Here is a 20014-nt window from a genome sequence, read left to right as displayed (position 1 = left end):
TTGACTTTCACTTGCAGCCTTATTGCTGGCAAACTAATGGCACAGCACACAGTCCAATCAGCCACTCTGAGACCTGACAAACTTGTACCAGCATTGGGCTGCTTAGAACATTGCTTTTTGCTGCCTCTTTAGTCACAGGCTCACAGCAGTGTTGCTAAATATGCAGTCTTGGCCAGCTCAGGCAGACTCTTACTAAACAGAAGGCAAAAAGAGGGAGAGGAAAGAGGAGAAATAGGAGGGAAGGAAAATGACACACAAAGGTGGGGGTGGTGGCGACAGCAGGAACATAAGTCTTATATCCCAGGTGGTGTTTGGGATTTGACCAGAGCCAGTGGAGGTGGCTGTGTCATCTGGTTCCCTCTCTCTAATGCCTGGTCTGGACAGGACATTTCTCGGCATCAGGATCACGATCATGAAGGCCCAAGAGGTCCCTAGGAGATGGTGGATGTGGCAGCCATGCGGTGAAGCTCATTTTTTCCTGTCCACCCATCTCCCAGTTAACCAGAGCACTTCATTCTCCCCCCAAGGTCTTTTTTCGAACGGACCCCAAAGGGAGCCATGGGTGGAATAGTCCTTCCCCTTATTATTTTGTCCACCAATTAGACCTCATTTCCCCCTTCATCTTCTCCCTCTCATTCTTTCCTAGTCTCTTCCTCTGCACCTCATCCAACCCCTTTCCCTGGGACCTGTGGGTTCTTCCCCTGAGATTCCCCAGCTCTCTCTTTTCTCTCTCTTCTCCCACCGCCTCTTTCTTTCCTTCTGTCCCTTTTTGGCTCTGTCTCCCCAAACCCACTTGCTCCCCATTCCCCATTGGTGTCTTTCCCTAGTGCCTGTCTCTGCTCCCTGCCTTTTTCCTACCCATTTACTTTCCTACCCATGTACTTTCTCTCTCTGTATCCACACACTCACACAGAGTGATCGAGGAAGAGTCTAATTTAGAGTGAATCAAAGCTCTTGACTCTCTTCAGGAAAAGCTGCCAGACTATAGGATGGTCCCTGGCTCCAGCTTTCTGATCATCTCAATGTTCTTTTGTAACAAGAGTATCTTGTCCCCCCACCCCAGGCAGTGTTGTCAGGGGCATCTGCTCTTCCAATGTGTCACTAAGGAGCAGTTTAGTGGCCACGAGAGGTGTAAAGGCAGTCTAGAATTGTTCAGTGGACGCATATTTTCACTGGGCATTCCAGGGACTCAGTCAAAGGGGTGGGAAGCAATATGGCTGCTGCTAGGTCTCTTTGATCCATGTGTGAAGAAAGTTCCTCTCTCTCTACAGTCTCTCCAGAAAGCATTACCAAGTGTTCATCATTCAAAGTGTTTTAGCAAGGTAGGTGAGGAGTATTATCTCCATTTTAAAGATGGGGAAACTGAGGCACGGAGAGGGGGAGATCAACGTTCTCAAAAGCAGCTACTGATTTTTGGGTGCCTTCATTTCTTGTGCCCAACTGGGGACACCTGGGGGCTGTTTTTCAGTGGGGCTGTGGAGCCAGTGCTCCTATTGCCTTCAACTGAATTTGGGGCTAGAGCTGGTCTGGAGGTAAAAGGCCTCTGCATGGAGAATCCTGGCCTTCTGCGGTACTCTGGGGATGTGCAGAGCTTGAGGGTGGGCCTTGTGGCTTTGTTCCCTCTTTGTCCCCTACCAGGATGATGTGGAGGTACCTCAGCTAGGGTCTCATGGAGATTTCCTCCCCCAGAGCCTTCTACCATGTGTTTGACCATGAGGGTGGGATGACTTAGCCGCAGAATTCCAAGAAACTGCATCCTGAAAACAATTCAGATCAGATCAAAACCCTCATTGGACAAAGGATCACGGTGCAATATGAGTGAATAGAGAGAACAAGCAACGGCGGTGTGAAACTTTCTGTACTCTGCTACTTTCTGGTAGCCAAATTCTGCACATGGGAAATTCACAGGGCCCAAATTCTTCTCTTACAGAGATCTATCTTTAAATGACTGCCCTTGTTGGATTTCTAGCCCCATACTAGCCCATGCTTATTAAATTCTTAGAGAACAATGTGAATGGCTATTGAGCACATTTTCAGAAGTGGAGACAGACAGTGTATATTTTAATACAGGGTTGAGTTCAAGCTTCTCCGGCTGCTCACACTTCTGGGAATGATTTCAGTAACTGTTCTGATCATCAGAGAAGTTGTCACAACGAAGGCCCCGACCTTACAAGCTGATCATTGTGGGTGGTTCACTGCACCTAGGATGAAGCTCACCAAAGACTCTGCAGGAGTCCACCTACATGGAGCTGCTAGCAGGGTTTGAACCTGAGAGTGTTTCAAATGTGGTCCCCTTTCTACCTATGATTCCTTTACAATGCAACTGATGTAACAGTGACAACATAGTGGTGTGAGTAAAAATATTTGAAGGTGTAAAATTGCCATGCAATGGGGTCAAACTTAGTAGAAGTCCCAGTGCTATCACTAATTAAAATGGATTAATTATCTCTCTTGCGTGCAGTGATGATGATAAAGTAGCTCATTCAAGGGAGATGTTTGTAAATGCTGAGATGAAAAAGCCATATTCTTTCAAAGGTCCCAGTTTTACAATGAGATGAGTGTGGGTGGACCCCTGCGGCTGTACGGAGCTCAGACAAGTTTGGGGGCCAAAGCCACTGATCCTCTAACTGGTCCACATGGAAGGCCTTTTGCGCATGTGCAGAGCCCCAGTGAAGTCAATTCGACTATTCACATGAGCAAACTCATGCAGAAGTGACATAATCCCTCAAACCGGTCCACTTCGGTGGATCCCTGCATCCATGTGGCAGACCCTCCTTGGCTTCCATGGAGCTCCTTGTAGGGGTAAGGACTCGAGTGTGCAGGGCAGCTTGTGGAATCCTGGCTTGTGTTTGTTGGGACAGGGCCTGATTTAAAACAAGATGCAACAAGTGAGTGTGACAAACACTAGGAGGAAAGGGCATGTGAAATGAGAGTGACAGTAACAAGTTCAACTTGGTCCATGGCCTTAGGTTGACCAGATGTCCCGATTTTATAGGGACAGTCCCAAGTTTTGGGTCTTTTTCTTATATAGGCTCCGACTACCCCCACCCCCATCCCGATTTTTCATGTTTGCTGTCTGGTCACCCTACACGGGCTTGTTGTGTGTGGTTAATTTGTGTGTGTGTTTTATTACATGCATTACCCTGCATAGTGTGTGTGTGTGTGTGTGTGTTTTCTCATATCTCTGCCTGTCTGTAGTCTGTCTTAGGTACTCCTGTGGGCCCAATATTGTAGGAGCTGAGCACCTCCCAAACTTTAAGGTCTTTATCCTCATACCACCACTGGGAGGCAGGGCAGGGCTGTAACCCCCACTGCAGAGGTGGGGAACTGAGACACAGATGTAAGCAGAGTCAGGATGAGATCTACCCTGACATCTGGTGGTACATTATGAGGAGTGGGCAAAGGAATTTGAGGAATGTGCATTTGCATTGGTAAACCCACTCCACTTAGCATAACACACAGCAGCATGGGATGGTTATTTTCACACTGTGGAATCCCCAATTTCTTTGTTATTGGGGCAGGAAGGAAAAAAAAGTGCTGTTACCTTAATTATGTGAATGAGGAACTATGAGACTGCTTTATGACAGAAATGACTCAACCTACATTAAATAGTACTTGCTAGACAAGGGACATGGGTTCCAAAACCCAGTGAGGGGAGAGAGGCTGGGGACTGGTGTGTGTACCTGATGGTATGGGCCCCTTTTGAGGGCCTGGAACACCAATTGCACATCCTCCTCTCTCCACTGTTAAAGAGTGGAGCTAATTTTGAATCCTTTAGGAGTCCATCTGGAGGCTGCTGACCTGAGTTCACATTGGGCCAAGGTGGCGCTGCGGCTCCTCTACTACAAGTTGAAACCACTAAGAGCTGAAATCACTAAAAGAGCTAAGCTTACTGAGCTGAGATCACTGAGTGGGGGAGCCTGAAGATCGATCGCTAAGCAGCTGGCAGCGCAGAGCAGTCTGCAGCACGTTGGCGCAGCCCGTGGAACGGTGAGCAGTGTGGAGCGGTTCGCGGGGACGGCTGATGCGGTTCATGGGTTGGCTGGAGGAGTGGCACAGCTGATGGAGTGGAGCCAGTTGTGGTGAAGGCTGCAGCAGAACTCCACAGAGAAGCGGGGCAGTCGGCCCTGGCCCACGTAAGGTGTCCCTTAACACCCTGTGTGTGCCCCCCCCCCATTTCCACCCAGGCTGGGGGGAGTAAAACTCTGCAGATAAACTTTTGAACTCTGGGGGTGGCACTGACCAGAGACAGAGACTCTTGGGTTGTTGGATTTTGGGGTGATTGGACTTAAGACCCTAAGGGGGAAAGGACAGTGCCAAATGTACTTGGAGATGGGTTTTTTGCTTATGGTTTGTGTATAGTCCTGTTTGTGGTGTCTCTCCAACGTGATACCGCATTGTTTCCCTCCTTTATTAAAAGGATTTTGTTACACTCGGACTCTGTGCTTGCGAGTGGGGAAGTATTGCCTCCTGGAGGCGCCCGGGGGGGTGATAGGTAATTGTCCCAGGTCACTGGGTGGGGGCTCGAGCCGGTTTTGCATTGTGTTATTGAAACGGAACCCCTGGATACTGAACCCGGCCCTTGTTGCTGCCAACTCAGAGGGGCAGGAGGGTTACACAGAGAAGGTAGGATTTCAATGGGATTTAGGTGCCTAAACCCATGAGGATCTGGGCCCAAGTGACTGACCCACCGTGGCACTGGGAGCCTGCGGCACAGCAGGGCCTGGTTCCCACGGCAATCCCGGGGCTGACCCCGTGGCTGTTCACAGCCGGCAGGGCCAGCCCACAACATTTTGGCACCAGAGGCGGGGAGCTCAAATGACACCAAAATTTTGAAAGGTCTCAATTCTGCCTTCTTCCTATTCTACTCCTCTCATGATACTGCTCTGCTACCTACCCCAATAAAGGAAAACTAACAACTTAAAATGCCTTGTTCAAAAATTGTAAGTAACACTTAGCTTTCAAATATCTGAACAGCAAATGTAACTTTTCTTGTCTGCATAGTAAACAATGGCATTTTTATCTGTTTGAATGATCAAAGTGGTGCTTTCCGGGCCTTCTTGGTTGCAAAGATTTGAACTGCTTCCTGCTGATGGTCCAGAGTCTGGGCCACCTCATGCTCTATTGAGATGGTTGCAAGGCCGACCAGGCTCTCCTGTGTCATTGTGGAGCGTAGATGCATTTTTATTAACTTCAGCTTGGAGAAGCTGCGTTCTTCACTGGCAACTGTTACAGGAAGTGTTAGAAGTAGGCACAGAGCAACACAAGCATTTGGAAAGAGGGTGCTCATCTTATTTGTGCACCTATATTCCAGAACAGCCTTTGGAGTTGATCTTGCTGAAATGTATCTTGAAAGGGCTTTCAGTTCATCACCTAAATCACTCGCATCAATATTGCGCATGTCATCATGTGTCAACACTGTCTCCAGTGCCCTGCATTGCTGGTGTAGGTCTTCTTCAGGTAAAGTGAAGAGTTTTGGAATATTATACAACATCCCAAATATACTGCCGTGTGCCTTGAGCTGCATGAAACATTCTTCAACTGACTGTATTGCACAATCTAGCACCTGGTTAAAGAATTCAACTTTGAATTGTTGTTTGGGGCCTCTTATGGGATTATCCCATTCATCATAATCAAAACCTCTTCTTCTTCTTCAGTGACTCTTGCTTTTTTGAATGGGTGGGGAAAATAGCTTCAGTGTGAAGTTCCTCTGCCAACTTCTGTGCACTCTTCAGAATGTTTTGAAATCCCTCATCTGACCGGGAAGACTGTAGGTATGACTTTGCTTTGTCCAGTTATTCCATTGCTCCAGCTATTCCAAGGTCTCTTGCTAACAACATTTATTTCAAACAGTATGTCATGCCACAACACTAAGACACGCAGAAATTTGAAGTTATGTACGTTTCTGGTGATTCCATTTCCCTCTGCCACTGTTCTCCCATGAACAGTTCCTGTCAAAGCATTATCCTCCATAATGGCAACTATGGCTTCATCCATCGTCCCAGTCTGGTGTTTGATAGGCTTTATCGCCTCCACTCGACTTTCCCATTGTGTGGCACTCAGTGGTTTCAGTGTCAGAGAAGATGTTGCTTCGAAATGTGCCATTGATGAGTTGATGCAGAGAAAAATACATAGATGCTTTGAATTACATTAAAAAATTCAGCAGCCTCACTAGAAGCTGATGCTGCATCACTGACCACCAAGTTCAATGAATGAGAACTACATGGAACAAAAAAAGCTCAAGGGTTTAACTCTCAGATCCATGTCTGCACTCCTCTGTTCTTTCCTCTCGTGTTGGCACCATTATCATAGCAATGACCTCTCATGTCAGCTATTGCAATTCCCATATCTGCCAGCTTTTTAAGAAGCACATTTGTCAGACCAGCTCCTGTAGTATCATCAATGTCAATAAATTCTAGAAAATGCTCTCTGACAGTCACCATTGCAGGGACATTTTCACTAGGTTCTGTTGTTGTTACAAACCGCACCATTAAAGTCATTTGTTCTGTATGGCTGCTGTCAGATGTGCAGTTCAGAATAACAGAGTAATATCTTGCTGACTTCAGATCTGCCACAATCTTCTGTTTGACTTTTGTTGCCAATAACTCTTTGATCTCATTTTGAATTGTTTTTCCAAGGTAGTGGTGTGTGTACATTTCTTGGGTGGTGACTCTTTTTAGATGCCCCTGGAGTACAGCATCAAACTCAGCCATCAGCTCCACAGTTTTAAGGAAGTTTCCATTGTTTGGCACATACAGGTGATCTGAAGTGCCACGTGGTGCTAGGTTTTGGGTAGCAAGCATTCTCACAATGGCAATGAGCCTTTTCAGAACATTTTGCCAGTTAAGAGACTCTGATGCAATCTTCTCTTGATGCTGATCTTCTATGGTGGCCTTTAACCTTATTCTCATCTCAAGCTCTTTCCACCTATGGAATGCTCTCTGGTGATTTGCTGCCTTCTCATGGCATGCCAGATTTCTAGCCAGATTTTTCCAGTCCTTTGTTCCTGTAGAAACCAATGGGACTGGAACATTAGACTGGAAGAGTTTGCAACAAAACCAGTATGCAGCATTCTGGGTTTTTGAGTACATAAGCTATTGCCTCGCCACTTTGTCACCATTGGGGATTTCACGCCAGTAATGTGTTGGATGGAAACTTCTATTTTCATTGTCTTTGGGGAACAGGACATTTTTCACTTGCTGTGGCCCATGCAGTACAAGGAAGTCCCTCAGGCTACTGCTCATGTGGGTCCACAGTCCTGGATCATCTTGACTTAAGGACCAAAACTCAGTAGCAGCTGTTTCTTGCGCCTCCACCACACACTTCTCTGATCTACACTTTTCTTCAGGAATGTGCATGGTTACATCCATTTGAGATGGAGATATGGATGCTGCAGTAGATGCCAGGTCACCTGCACTCTGACTAACTGGAAGATCAGGCATCTCCTCACCACTCACATCCTCACTGGGGCCGGAAGGCTCACCGTGAACATTTGTGTCTATGTATCTCAGGAGAGCTCCTTCCTGCTTGGATAGAAAAACTTCCTTTGCTTTCTTTCTTCTGAATGCTGCCTTAGAGGGGCGTTTTCTTCTTTCACTCATGACTGCTGTTCTGTGCCAGCTATTGTGGCTCTCTTCACTCAGTTGAAGGGGACAAATAACCAGGCTGGTAGTAGGGCATGAGTGAGGGAAGATATGGAGATATACCGATCTCATAGAGCTGGAAGGGATCCTGAAAGGTCATCGAGTCCAGCCCCCTGCCTTCACTAGTAGGACCAAGTACTGATTTTGCCCCCCGATCCCTAAGTGGCCCCCTCAAGGATTGAACTCACAACCCTGGGTTTAGCAGGCCAATGTTCAAACCACTGAGCTATCCCTCCTCCTCATAGCATCTTAAGGGCCTAACTGGCGCCTACTACTTCAGTTGACTGCCTGTTCTCTTCAAGTGGGTTCAGGGGAAAAGCAGGAAACAAGAAGCTCCCTGAGAAGCTGGTGTTAATCAGTCCAGGCTCTTGGGGGTGCTAGAGAGATACATAAGAGGCTCCTTCTCCTCTCTCTCCCTGCAGCCCCTGCTGCTTTCTGTTATTCCCTCTCACCAATTCTCCTGCCTGCCTGTTACATCCCTTGTGCCCTCCTTCCTCCAGCACAGCACTCCACCATCTCTGTGCATCTAGAGCAGAGAGAATAACATATGCACCAGCAGCAGACACAATTTTCTACACTCTGGGTCCTAGTGGTGCTGGTGCACCCCCTCCCCTCCAGTCTGGCACCTCAGGAGGCTGCCTCAGTTCGCCTCATGGTAAGGCCAGCCTTGACAGCCAGGCCGCGGTCCTTCCCCAGAGCGGTGTAAGGGACCCCGCCGGGGTGTGCGTCCCGCTCTTTCCCCGCAGCGGCTGCAGTGGGGAGCCCAGTCCAGGAATCTGGGCAGGGCAGCGGAGGTGGAGCCCAAATTGCCCATTGCTAGGCGACAGGGAGAGGTGGAACCCAGGCCCCGCCCCCGGGGTGCTCACTCCCCACCGGGCCCCGGCACCGCACATGCGCAGAAGCCCAGAGGGACCAGCTCCCCCTGTTGCATGTTCCAGCTGTGGCTCGGCCCGTGTCCGCGCTGCTCCGCAGGGCCATGGCCGGGCCCCAGGGGCTGAGGCACCAGCGCACCATGCTGGAGCGGGCCAAGCAGGGCCGGCTTTAGGGCGATTCACCCGATTCCCCCGAATGGGGCCTCACGCCCCTAAGAGGGCCCCGCGCCCCTAAGAGGGCCCTGCAATGTCCGTAAGGACCCTCCTCTGACGTGCCACCAAAGGCACCGGCAGCCAATAGTCCAGCTTCTGTCTTTGGCAGCAGCTCTTTTGAATCAGGCCCCGCAGTGCCTAAAGCCGGCCCTGGGACCGAGAAGTTCCTCTCCGAGCACCGCTTCCCCGACTGCAACCTCCGGGGGCAGGTGGGAGCCAGACCGGTCCTCTGCTAGTTCCGCCCGCTCCGGCCGGGAAACAGCAGCCCGCAGGCGTCCCCCCAGCCCCTGCAGCGGGGCTTGCCCACCTCTCCGCCTGCACCCTCACTTCCAGCGCCCCTCCCCCTGTGCCTGGAGCGGCCTGGCCCGGTGTGCCGAGGTGGGCGTGGAGCTGGCTCAGGCCGCTGGGTGGGGGGTCCTCACACGAGCTGCGGAGCAAGCCCCGCTGGCCCGTGGGGGACCCGAGCCACCCCCAGCCCCTGCTTCCTGCTGGCTAGGCTGTGAGCATGGGCCATGATCGGAGAGGTCTGGATTTGGAAAGTGACGTCGCTTGTCCCCAGTGAAACCTGCTGCTCGGGCTGTGGCTTTGCCTGAGAGTCGCAGTAACTCCAGCCGTGCCCTGGGGCAGGGGGCGATCGGGTGGGGTGTGCACACCTGCTACAGCCTGGGTGTGGCTGCTCTGAAAGCATGGAGCAGGCTGAGGTGTTAATTTCAGTTTACATGTTTGCCAAATTATTATGTATAAAAGTTAAAATATGTTCTGTAAATCAAAAGGCCATTTTGGTTTGATAAAAGGACAAGGCAACCTCCATTTTGGGTCAGGTTCTTGTTCCTCAGAAAAGGCGGGAAAATGGAAAGCGCAGGAATCTGACCTTGCCCAGCAACAGCTCCCTATAAAGACCGATGAGGGGAGGGGCCAGGGGCAGTGGCTCTTCAGCTTTTAAGCTGTCAGAGGTTCAGGTGTCTAGCTCTCTCTCGTAGTGTGGTACAATCTTGGCACTGGCTATTGGCCTGCAATAGTTACGGACATTAGTTCTGTCAGAGGCTGATCCTGCCAGCCGCTCACTAGGCAGACCCCAGCCAGGTGCTGAGCAGGCTATGCTAGGCCTGGGGCGTAAATGCCTGTAGAGGCTGCGGTCAGCCCAAGAAGGGTGGGCAGGGGTTGGCGGAGTTGCAGGCTGAACTGCAGGCCACAAGCAGACCCAGTGTCACTTCTCACAGCCCCAATCCACAGAGCAAGAGAGGAATAAGGCTGCTGCAGCCAGAATTTCCTTCACTCTGGCTGCAGTCCTGTGCTCTCCCAAGGTATGACCCTGGCTGTCAGAAAACTCCCCAGCTCCCTTTAACAAGCGTCTTTCTCCCCTCTACCCCGCCGCAGTCACTGCTGAGGACAAACTGTGGGGGCCAGTTCTTGCTTAGGAAGGGGGAGTTTGAGCTCTTTACATTGGCTTTGTAGTGAAGCGAGCTCCTAACCAGCAAGGCCACTAATAATAGCAAGAGCCAAGAGCTCATTGGAGCTAAACAAATTCTTTAAAAGAGGCAGGGTGGGGAGTAAACAGAAGCCTAAATGACAGCAGGTAGCATGTAAGCGGGAAAGTAGAAGTGCTAAGATGGCTTGTGAAGAGCAAATAACTGAAGGGATATAGACAAACACTAAAAAACACTTTAAGGAGATCAGAAGTCTATGAAAGAATGGGTGGATTCAAGAGAGCAATTAAAGATCACAAGGAGATTGCAGAGGCTGTTGGAGAGAGATCTGTCCCAGACCGGTTCTCTTCTAGTAATAGAGGTACCATCAGCGCTTGAGATAGCAGCTGAGGCAGTCCCGGACTAAACTGATAATTTACAAAGTAACCCCCACGCCCACTTCTTCGAGCTGGACGTCATCCTGCTCCTAGTAGTATAAAGGCCCTACCATCAATCAAACCCTAACCCCAGGCCCTTGACCCCTTAAACTCTTCCTCCATAGGACTGCCCCGAGAGGAGATTTGATCAATCGGGGGAGTTCCGGGGCGTGGAGACCCATCCGGAAGTGGGTCATGTGACCCCTCTCTGTTAGCCACATTGCCTATGACGTAAGATAGTACGTTCAGTTCCGCCATGACATTCATAAACACATCCCATCCTTTAGGTACATGTCTGCTAGGAACAGAGCGTGTCTGGGTGACGGCCCTCACTAAGCATGTTAGAACCATTAAATACAGAGCCTTTGTACAGAAAAGCCCCTTTATCTTTCCATGTAGAGACATTTTTATCCTGGCCCAACTTATTTAGCAATACTAATGCATTTTTCTTATAACGCTTATTCACGTTATCCATCGCCTCCAGGTCTTTGGTGTTTCTGAGGCTTTGGCAGTCACACTCTGTTCCTGTTCCGGTAGAAACAGAGTTATTTTCCCTTTATCAGTATCACTCTGCTTCACGTACATTAGGTACCTTTGAAGCACGGCGCTGTAAAGTTTAGCCTTTTCGTATTCAGCTAAATCAGTTATTTGAAGAACAGACTTCATTTCAGCATCCAGTAAGGGAGTTGCGGTCGTTCTGATATTTTCCTCTGCCAGAGGGGGAAGCCCTTAATTGTTCCAATTGGCAGCTGGGAACCAGTTACATTTTTTCTGCATACTCCATTATTGATTAGTCAAAAGTCCCGTTATCAGAGGGATAGCAAAACTTAACAGAGGTCCGATAAACCCCCCCAGACTGCTTCACCAGATGTTTCTTTCTTTTAAGTGAAACCCTTTTATTAACACAAAGTTTTTATAAGTCTGCATCTCTTTTTCAGCACGCACACTTGATTTTGTGTCCAAGGTACGTTTCCTTTTAAGGTATTGAGCGCTATTTCTGAGATGGCCACTACTAAATCGACAGAGGCCGAACACAGTATAGCCCTCCTTTGCTGCTGGGATGATTTGCTAAGTAATTTTAAAAGGACCAGGTTTCTCTTCACACAGCTAGACATGTTTTCGGTCAGCAACCCTGGCTGTTAAAAAGGGGGCCTGCCAATAATTCATCTCTATTTATACCCAGCTGTTGTTCTTTTCAGAGTATAAACCGCCGGCCACTCTGGAAGGAAAAGACCAGTTCCTAGTCTAAAAGCTTCTGGTGTGGAAGCATTTAAATCCACCATCAGGTAGCCATAAGGTCTTTTGGTAGCATCCTCAAAAGCTTCTAGAAAGAATTGAGCTTTGATGGGGTACATTTGCCGAGCGAGCTTAGCGATTTGTAATTTAGCCCGGGGGTTTTTGAACAGAACCATGTACTTTGTGTTTAGGTTATTGTGCGACTCTTTTTTCCCTGACAAAATATGTTTTGAAGTATATACATAATGCTCAGGTTTCTGTGATGCACGTACTTGGTAAAGGCTTTTTTGATTTCATCGCTTTCAAAAGCAGAGTTCATCAGATCATCTATGATAATCATATTTACTTTATTAGTAGGAAACAAACGGACATCGTCCAAAGCATCAGGCAGCCCCTCCTCAAAATTGATCAAGGGACATTTACAGAGCAGTTCTTTATACAGAGGTTGCCAACAACTGTAACATCACACAATATTCTCAGGCAGAAAAGACAATGTCTGTTTGGCGTTATCCAACACATTTTTTATAAAGTAACTTTTGCCGCAGTTGCTAGGCCCCGCGAGAATTGTAGAAAAGGAGTGTTTTCACCTCGTATCCATTTTTAAAAGCCGTTTTTAAACGGCAGGGTTTTAAACCCTTCTCCTAGGACCCTCTTGTTGTAAACAACTTTCTGTGTTTTCTTAAGGTTTTTGTCTCTATTTGCCGCTGATTTGTGTTCCTTACGATACAGAGTTATCTTTTTTGAGGTGTTTTCTTGCAGGCTCGTGCAATTGTCCAGGATTAGATCTTTCAAACTGTCAAAGTTAATCTTTTCACACTTTGCTACGTTTAGGGTAATACCTTTGACTTTCATACAGGCCTTTCCACCTGACAGCTTATACCCGTATGTTTTCGTGCCTGCCGACACAAACTCAGTGATGTGTTGATCCGGCCGGATCTCGCTCGTGAGGTCCCCTAAATAATCCCCCAGAGGGGGATTCCAGTCACCCTTTTCGCAAATACCACTGAGTCAGTGTCGGGTACAGGCAACCTGTCTAGGAGGTTGTATAGTTCTAAGCGGGCATAAGCGGTGGTAAAACAGGCTATGAAGACGTTGGTATTACCAGAGACAGAGTACTGGTCTTTTGCATGTTTCCAAGACACACACGCTGTTTCATCGTCGATAAACTCACAGGATGAAACCTCATAATTGGGGGGAAAACAGGTACTGAAAGAATTCTTCAGGGTTTCTCATGATGCTGGTGTTGGGTAGGTTTGTTCTTTGGCCAAATTTACCCCACAGAGAATTTAAAAACAGTTTAGCGATTTGGTGTTTAGTGGGGATCGACCTGATCGTATGTTGGCATAAACACGTCTTCTTTCTGGTAGAAATCGTTAACATACTTATTTTGTTTTTCTTCATTTGTGCACCAGCTGGAATCCCTTTGAAGCCTCTTGCTTCTGGCGGAGGTGTAATTTTATGTACTCTGAAAAGAGTTCATCAGATTTTTCATTACAATGCCAGATTTCATACCGCATACCCCTTCGCTATTGCTGCATTCAATTCCACCGTGCACCAAGTCCCCAGGATGGCCCTCTCCTCGTCAGTATGGGTGCATGTCTCTCGCTGCTCGGTTTCCGCACAGGTTCAGCATAGCGGGAACATAAGCTTGCCGCCCACTCTGACAGGTAACAATGGGGAAAAGAGGCCTCGCGGGTGGTACACTTTCACTTTTGCAATTCCAAAATAATTTGCAAGGGGTCCAAATTTTTCATAAACTATATCGGGGTGTCCAATAGGGTATTCTTTGATTTTGCTTACAAAAGGGTACAGGCTGGTTAAATCGTAATAGTGGATTTCTTCCCCAGGGTTAGGTTTCTAATATAGGCGGGTAGCGTTTGTCCTCCCCCACAGAAGAGCATCCCTAGGTATGAGAGGCTTGGGCAACTGAGCTTGGTTTAAAAAACCTGTAAGCTCCCTGTCTGTTTCTTTCATCACATCCCACTCGTGCTCCCAGAGAGTCCTCGCTACAAAACCAAGTCATTTCAGATAGTCAGGCTTGAGCTGCATCTTGTAATAAAGAAACCCAAAAGATGTCCCCATCACAGGATTTTGTGCTTTTTCACAACAGGTGACACACCATGGAAAAAACCACCCGTTAAACTCAAAGGCCATGTGTACCCCGTCAACACTGGCATAAACGTCTAAAAAGTAGGGGCCTACCTGTAGTTCTCCACCCTGTAAAGCATGCCGCAGCTGTATGTTTTCTTTGTGGGAGGTATATGACAGCCACTAATAGATGGGGTCAAATATCTCTTTTTCTGCCTGTGATAGTTGTCTGGAGGGAGAAGAGATACCATGTTAGGCTCCAGAAACATAAATTTGTACATAACCATGCAGACAGATGCCAGCATTATGTACCGGAATGGATCTATAGACAGTTTTATCTCGGTGAATTTACCAGGTTCTTTCTCTACTGTATCTCCCATCTCCATCATTTTCATAATTTCTTTTCTTTATAGGATACAAGTCTGTCTCAAAATTTTGACATCCTGCTGACAGTAATACGCACGCTCTTTCTGCAAGTCAAATGTCTCATATCTGTGGTCCCGATACTAGTCAAGAAACTGCTTTCTCCCTGGGCATCATGCTTTCCACACCATAGTGCTCCACGCTGGGCACAGACCCCACGTAATTTTGATTTTCTAAAGTGTTAAAAAAATGTGGAAAATACCTTTTTCACCCTTCAAACCCCATTGCCTGTGGGAGCTTGCTAAGCTTCGTGGGCAAGAAGTTTGAAGAGTCTATAAAACAAATGCCCAGGACCTTAACTTCCACACACATTAGTTTACTACTCTGAGTGATCAGTTCTAGGCACATTTTTTTCTTCAGTAACTGTCTAATGATGAAGTATGCATCATAACCTTTGGAATTGTGCGCTAGGAATGTGTACTCCTGGAACTCTTTGCCAATAAAGGTCTTAACAAACAAAGAAAGACACTCATCACCCTTAAATTCTCAGGATTTTTCTAGCTTTAGGCACATAGCAAAAATATAATTGGTCATGTGCAACCCAGTCTCCTGCGTGCATTCAAAATCATAAAAAATATACTTTTCTGATGATTCAGGCTCTAATGCTGTCCATGAAACAGAGGTGGTTGTCTCCATCACCAGCGATCAAACCCTGACACTGCTTACAGCGTCTCCCTTTACACCTGTGCCGCTTGTCCACATAAGACTGACAGGCATTCGACTTGTTTTTTCGATGCACAGTCGATGTGCCTGTCTAAATACTCTTCAGACTGACAATACAGTCTACAGGTAGGACACCTCAGCTGCACGCCCACACTGTCCGAGCACGTTACGCTCAAACAGAGGCAGCAACGATACCTGCAAGAGTGGTTGTGACTGTACACCGTGTGGCTAAACTCACAATAATTTTTCGCACCGAACAACTTTTTCACATCCAAAACCCCATAGTAATGCTCATCATGCAACAGGATGAAAAAAGTCTTGGAGTACACTGGGCCCCCGGTTTTAAAAAAGCCCCATCCTCCTTTCGCCGCATGAAGCACCACCTGTACGTTGACTCCTAAATGCCATTCAAATGTCATTACATCACTGAGCAGAACTTTTTTTTATCTGATCACCCCAGTTTCTCATGCAGCTTTCTTGCCCCCCCTAACAATTCCGCATCCATAGGTTTACAGTTAGACATAACTGCCTAGAGCCCACCCGCAAAACACAGATTGGTACCGGTGTAAGTCAGGTCTACCAAACATTGTCTTTTTATGGAGTATTTGACAACTGAGGATAGAATTTAAAACTATGAGCACCCCCACCCCTGTTTTATACAAGTGTCACAACGAGGTGCAATGTCCTATTGACATGCAACTCTCTGTTGCTCTGTAGCAGCTTTAAGGCCTGATTTAAGAAATCCTCAGCAGACAGCTCATCCCTAGTTCTTCTGACCAAAAACAAAGGGTTAGTTAAATTTCGGATCTCTAAACGTAACTGAACATAATATGAGGGGATTGGTCCTGCTCTGCACAGGGGGTGGGACTAGATGACCTCCTGAGGTCCCTTCCAACCCTGATATTCTATGATTCTATTATCAGGGCTTACCCTACTGTTAACATCATCGAGAACTAACTGTATCCCCCTGTGTATGGCTTCAAGAACATGCTGAGCTGAATTTATTAGCTCAAGATTGACAAAACGAAATTTGTCACAATAGATCGACACCACCCCCACCCCCCCCCGCCAGTCTAGGTAATTCGCTTCGCCAACTTCTCACTCTCTGCATACACACCTCTGCATTTTCAGGGTTACTTGGTGGTTCCTCTACGGGACCATCAGCGGCATCTTCTACATCAGAGGCTATTTGAGAGTCAGACTTCGAGGGGCCTCCCTGACGGTCATCAGGAGTAGACGGGGACCCATCTAAAGATCCCTCTGGGGAATTTTCTAAATCAGACTCTGCGTGAGAGTCGGGTTCCACCTCCCCTTTTTCAGATGAGCCAGTTTGAGAGCCTCCAGTAGGGGGCATCTCTTTTGGGGTTTTTTCCTCATTACCTCTTTAGCCTTTTTTAAAAAATTGTACAGCGTCCCTGGCCTGGAACTTTTTGGCAGCCATCTGTTTATCCCCCAAGAGCTGTCCCCGCTTTTGCTTACACCTAAGCTGATGTGTACCCTTGAGGGTGCCCTTTTTACCCAGGCCCCTTTCCACGGCTAGTCACGCCTGCTCAGAGCTACCCTTAGGAAAAATTGAACTATTTTTCAAAATCATCCACCAGAGCTTTTACATTTTTGATGTTGTTTCCAGCCCTCTTTTCTTATAGGCCCCCTGAGGATACAGCAGCCACTAGTATTCTGAACGAAGCGTCATATTTTCCCCAAATCTTTTTAGAATACCGTTCTTTTAGAACCCCCAAGGAAACAGCGTCCATCAGTTTTCTGAATGAAGCATCATATTTTTCCCAAATACTAGAATATGGGGGAGCTGGAAGAGTGGTTTGTCAGTCCTTGTTTTTTTATTCACAACCCCTAGAGCACATGCTGTTTCTGAAGGTGGGCGTTTTCGCTCACAGTTTTCTCAGGACTTGGTGTGGTGGCGGCCACTGAGGAACTGGAGTTGTGTTTGTGTGGTTGGTTTTTGCCAGAGTCTTTTGTTTTATCCTTGGGTTTGATGTGTATGAGGTTTAGACTGCCCTGATGCTTCATCTGAAGCGTGAACTGGTTGGGGTTCACAGGTGATTGTGGTAGTTCAGGGTCCTGAGGGCAGGAGACAGGCAGAGCCCCCAGCACGATCAGTCAGGAGATGGAGTCCCAGTAGAACTGATGCACAGCTTGGGTCTATGCATCAGAACACTTACTGGAGGGTGAGCAGGAATTTTTGTAGAGAAAATACAATGGTTCAAGGGAGAACACTAGATTTCTTTCTAGGTTAACTGATGACTCAAGGGTTTTCTTTAGGCTAGACAATAGGAGCTGATCACTCTTGTTTATGGGTGATGTTTTCTTCCAGGGAGCTCACAATGCAACTAGGCTGCTTCAGTATTTTGGATACCAACCAAGGATTCCTTACTAGAATTGGTCTGATAACTGCTGAGCTGGTGTGGGCAGGCATAGGTTCATTAAGATCTGGAGCAGAGATTCCTATGATGCAGTGCTTCCTGCTTTTTCTGGTCCCAGAGTTCAGTGCGGTTCTCTGTTCTCCATTCTGTATGCAAATTGAGATGTCTCTGTGTCCCATCTTTCATGCAGATGAGGCTAGGGAGTTGTCTCTGTTCTTCATTCTGTATGCTAATGGAGATGTCTTAATCTTGCACCCTTGTCAAGAGGGGACTAGGTGTGTCTCCTATCCACCCTTCACTGCTCTGTGAGTTTTTTCCTCTGATGGGTTTTGGCCCCAGAACTCCCCGGACTGATCAAATCTCCTCTCTGGGCGGTCCTATGGGGACATGGTATATTACTAAGAGCGGGATGAAGTCCAGCTCGAAGTAGTGAGGGGGGTGTTACTTTGTAAATTATCAGCTCGGTCCAGGACCACCTCGGCTGCTATCTCAAGCCCCGATTGTACCTCTATTACTAGAAGAGAACTGGTCACCATGTCATCTGGCTGCTACCCCGTGCCCCTAGAACTCCTCCCCGATTTCCCTCCGCCCCTCCTCCCAGCACAGCAATACCCCTCAGCCGTGACTTACAGCAGGGCGGGCGTTCCAAGCCTCCTGCTCTTCTCTGGCTTCAATTGTCCATCATGTATCCTAGGGGAGGCAGGCGGGCCTGGTTATTTAACAGCATGAAGGGCACCAGCCACCGCTTGTATTTCTGTCCTTCAAGGTGCTCCCTGCCCCCAATCCATGCGGGCAGAGGAGGGGAAGGAGCTGGGTGGAGAGTCAGTCCCCAAGATTACTGGGATCATTTTGCCTTTGGCCTCGAGCCCCAGGAAGGCTAGGAGAGGTGTTGTGCACACACTGGGTGCTGGTGTGAAGCACAGTGTGGCAGAGATGCTACCCTGGCTCTTTGCCTGCATGGCTGGTGGTAGCTGAGGTGGGCAGGGCTGGGGCTTCCTGTGAATCTCTGCCCTCCCTGTACAGGCTGCAGGGGAACCTGGCTGGGGCCAGTGCCTCGGAGGTGGGGGGAGGGGAACCAGGCTGAGACCTTTGGGAGGCAGGATCTCTCCCTCGGGCCTGCTCCTGCTGCAGGAGCTGGGCTTGACCAGGGACAGGACAGAGGAGACCCTCTGGCCGCAGAGCCCTCCAGCATCTGGCTGCAAGGAGCCTTGGTTCCCCCTTTGTCCCAAGGAGGTGGGAAGTTGGTTGGGTTTGTGTGTGGGCAGAGGAGGCCTCCCCGCCGGCCCCGGGCTTGGAGTGTGCATGTGGCACTGGGCCCTGGACTCATGGGGCAGGGAGGGATAATAGGAAGTAGAGCTCCAGCCCTTTTCTTACCTATCAGCTGCTGGGCAGCGGCTGCTCTCAGGGCAGCCTTCTTGCTCAGCCTCTCCGGGCAGCCCTGGAGCAGGGAAGCCAGGAACCCAGTTAGTCCCAAGCCACACATCCTCCCCAGGGTGAGGGGAGCTGCCTGCTATGGAGGTGAGGAACCCCTGGCTGTCAGAGCCCTCTCCCCCTTGACTCCTCCCATGGGACAGAGCTGACTTGTAGGGGAGCCATCCTCAAGGGCAGGGGAAGCGGCTGAGTCAGTGAGGGGGCTCCCTGGAGCAGGGAAACCCCCCTGTGCCTAGGTCCTCCCAGCCCCCTGTCCTGCAGGGCCCACGCCCCAGAGCACACTCACCAGGGTCCTGCAGGCTTCACTCAGGAAGGTGGGGATGCAGCCAGCTGGGTCCGCACGAGCACGCGCAGGGGCTGGTAGCTGAGGAAGGGTTCGCAGCGCAGCAATGCCACCCTGCACGCCTGCCGGAGAGGGCAAGAAAGGAGCTGGTGAGTTTCCCTGAGCGCCAACTCACAGACTCTGCGCGGCTTGGGGAGACTCCACTGTGCCGGAGCAGCAAGGAGCCACCTCTTTGCAGACCCTCCTCTGGCCTGACGGTTGTTCCCCAGGCCCCCACAGCCCCCATCTCCAGCTTGGCTGGGTTGAGAGGAGCCAGGCCTGAGTGCTGGGGCCAGGGAGGGACAGTCCTGGAGCAGGGAAGGGGCCATTCCCTGTGGGTCCCTAACGGACCGTTAACAGCAACGCCCGGTGACCAACGTACTTGGTCTCCCCTCAATCCCGGGCACTATTGGGGGCTGCTACATGGGTGAGCAGGGGAGGGGATTGCTGCAGAAGGCTGGTCATTCCCAGACAGGAGCTAGCACACAAGTGAGGGCAGGGCAGCAGCAATGGAGAGCCAGCCGGCCCCAGCGACTTGCCCTACCCTGAGGCCCTGCTTGGGTCAGGTCACTTGCTAGGGGCCACAGACAGACCTGGGCCTGGCCACTAAACAGGGCAGGCTGTAAAATGGAGCCAAGGCCGCGGAGAGTCTGGCTGGGCGGGGAGGCTGGAGGTGCCTGTCGGGAATGGAGGAGGAGAAGGGAACCCCACAAATCTACCCCACAGCTACACTCTGAGGGCTGGCAGAGCTCTGTGTGGGGTGGGGAAGAGCTAGACTAGTGGGGGGTCCCTGTCCTGGGTGCCACAGGTCAGCACTGAGAAGATCTGGGGATTGGAGGACGGAGTTTGCACCACCCATGCCATGTTGTTATAATGCCCCCAGCACCTCTGCCCATATG

At 49.3% G+C, this 20014-nt stretch overlaps 1 long non-coding RNA gene across 1 annotated transcript; it reads right to left on the bottom strand.

Moving 5' to 3' along the window:
- Positions 1 to 11945: 11945 nt before the first annotated feature.
- On the bottom strand, positions 11946 to 18801 carry LOC120396375. Its single transcript, XR_005593086.1, has 4 exons — positions 18737 to 18801; positions 17993 to 18052; positions 14010 to 14124; positions 11946 to 13272 (listed from the first exon to the last, which is right to left on the bottom strand). It is a non-coding gene; the product is annotated as an uncharacterized LOC120396375 (long non-coding RNA).
- Positions 18802 to 20014: the final 1213 nt, after the last annotated feature.

Source organism: Mauremys reevesii, linkage group 2 (genome assembly GCF_016161935.1).
Source record: "Mauremys reevesii isolate NIE-2019 linkage group 2, ASM1616193v1, whole genome shotgun sequence".
NCBI classification, from domain to species: domain Eukaryota; kingdom Metazoa; phylum Chordata; order Testudines; family Geoemydidae; genus Mauremys; species Mauremys reevesii.
This window is presented reverse-complemented; position numbering and strand designations above follow the sequence as displayed.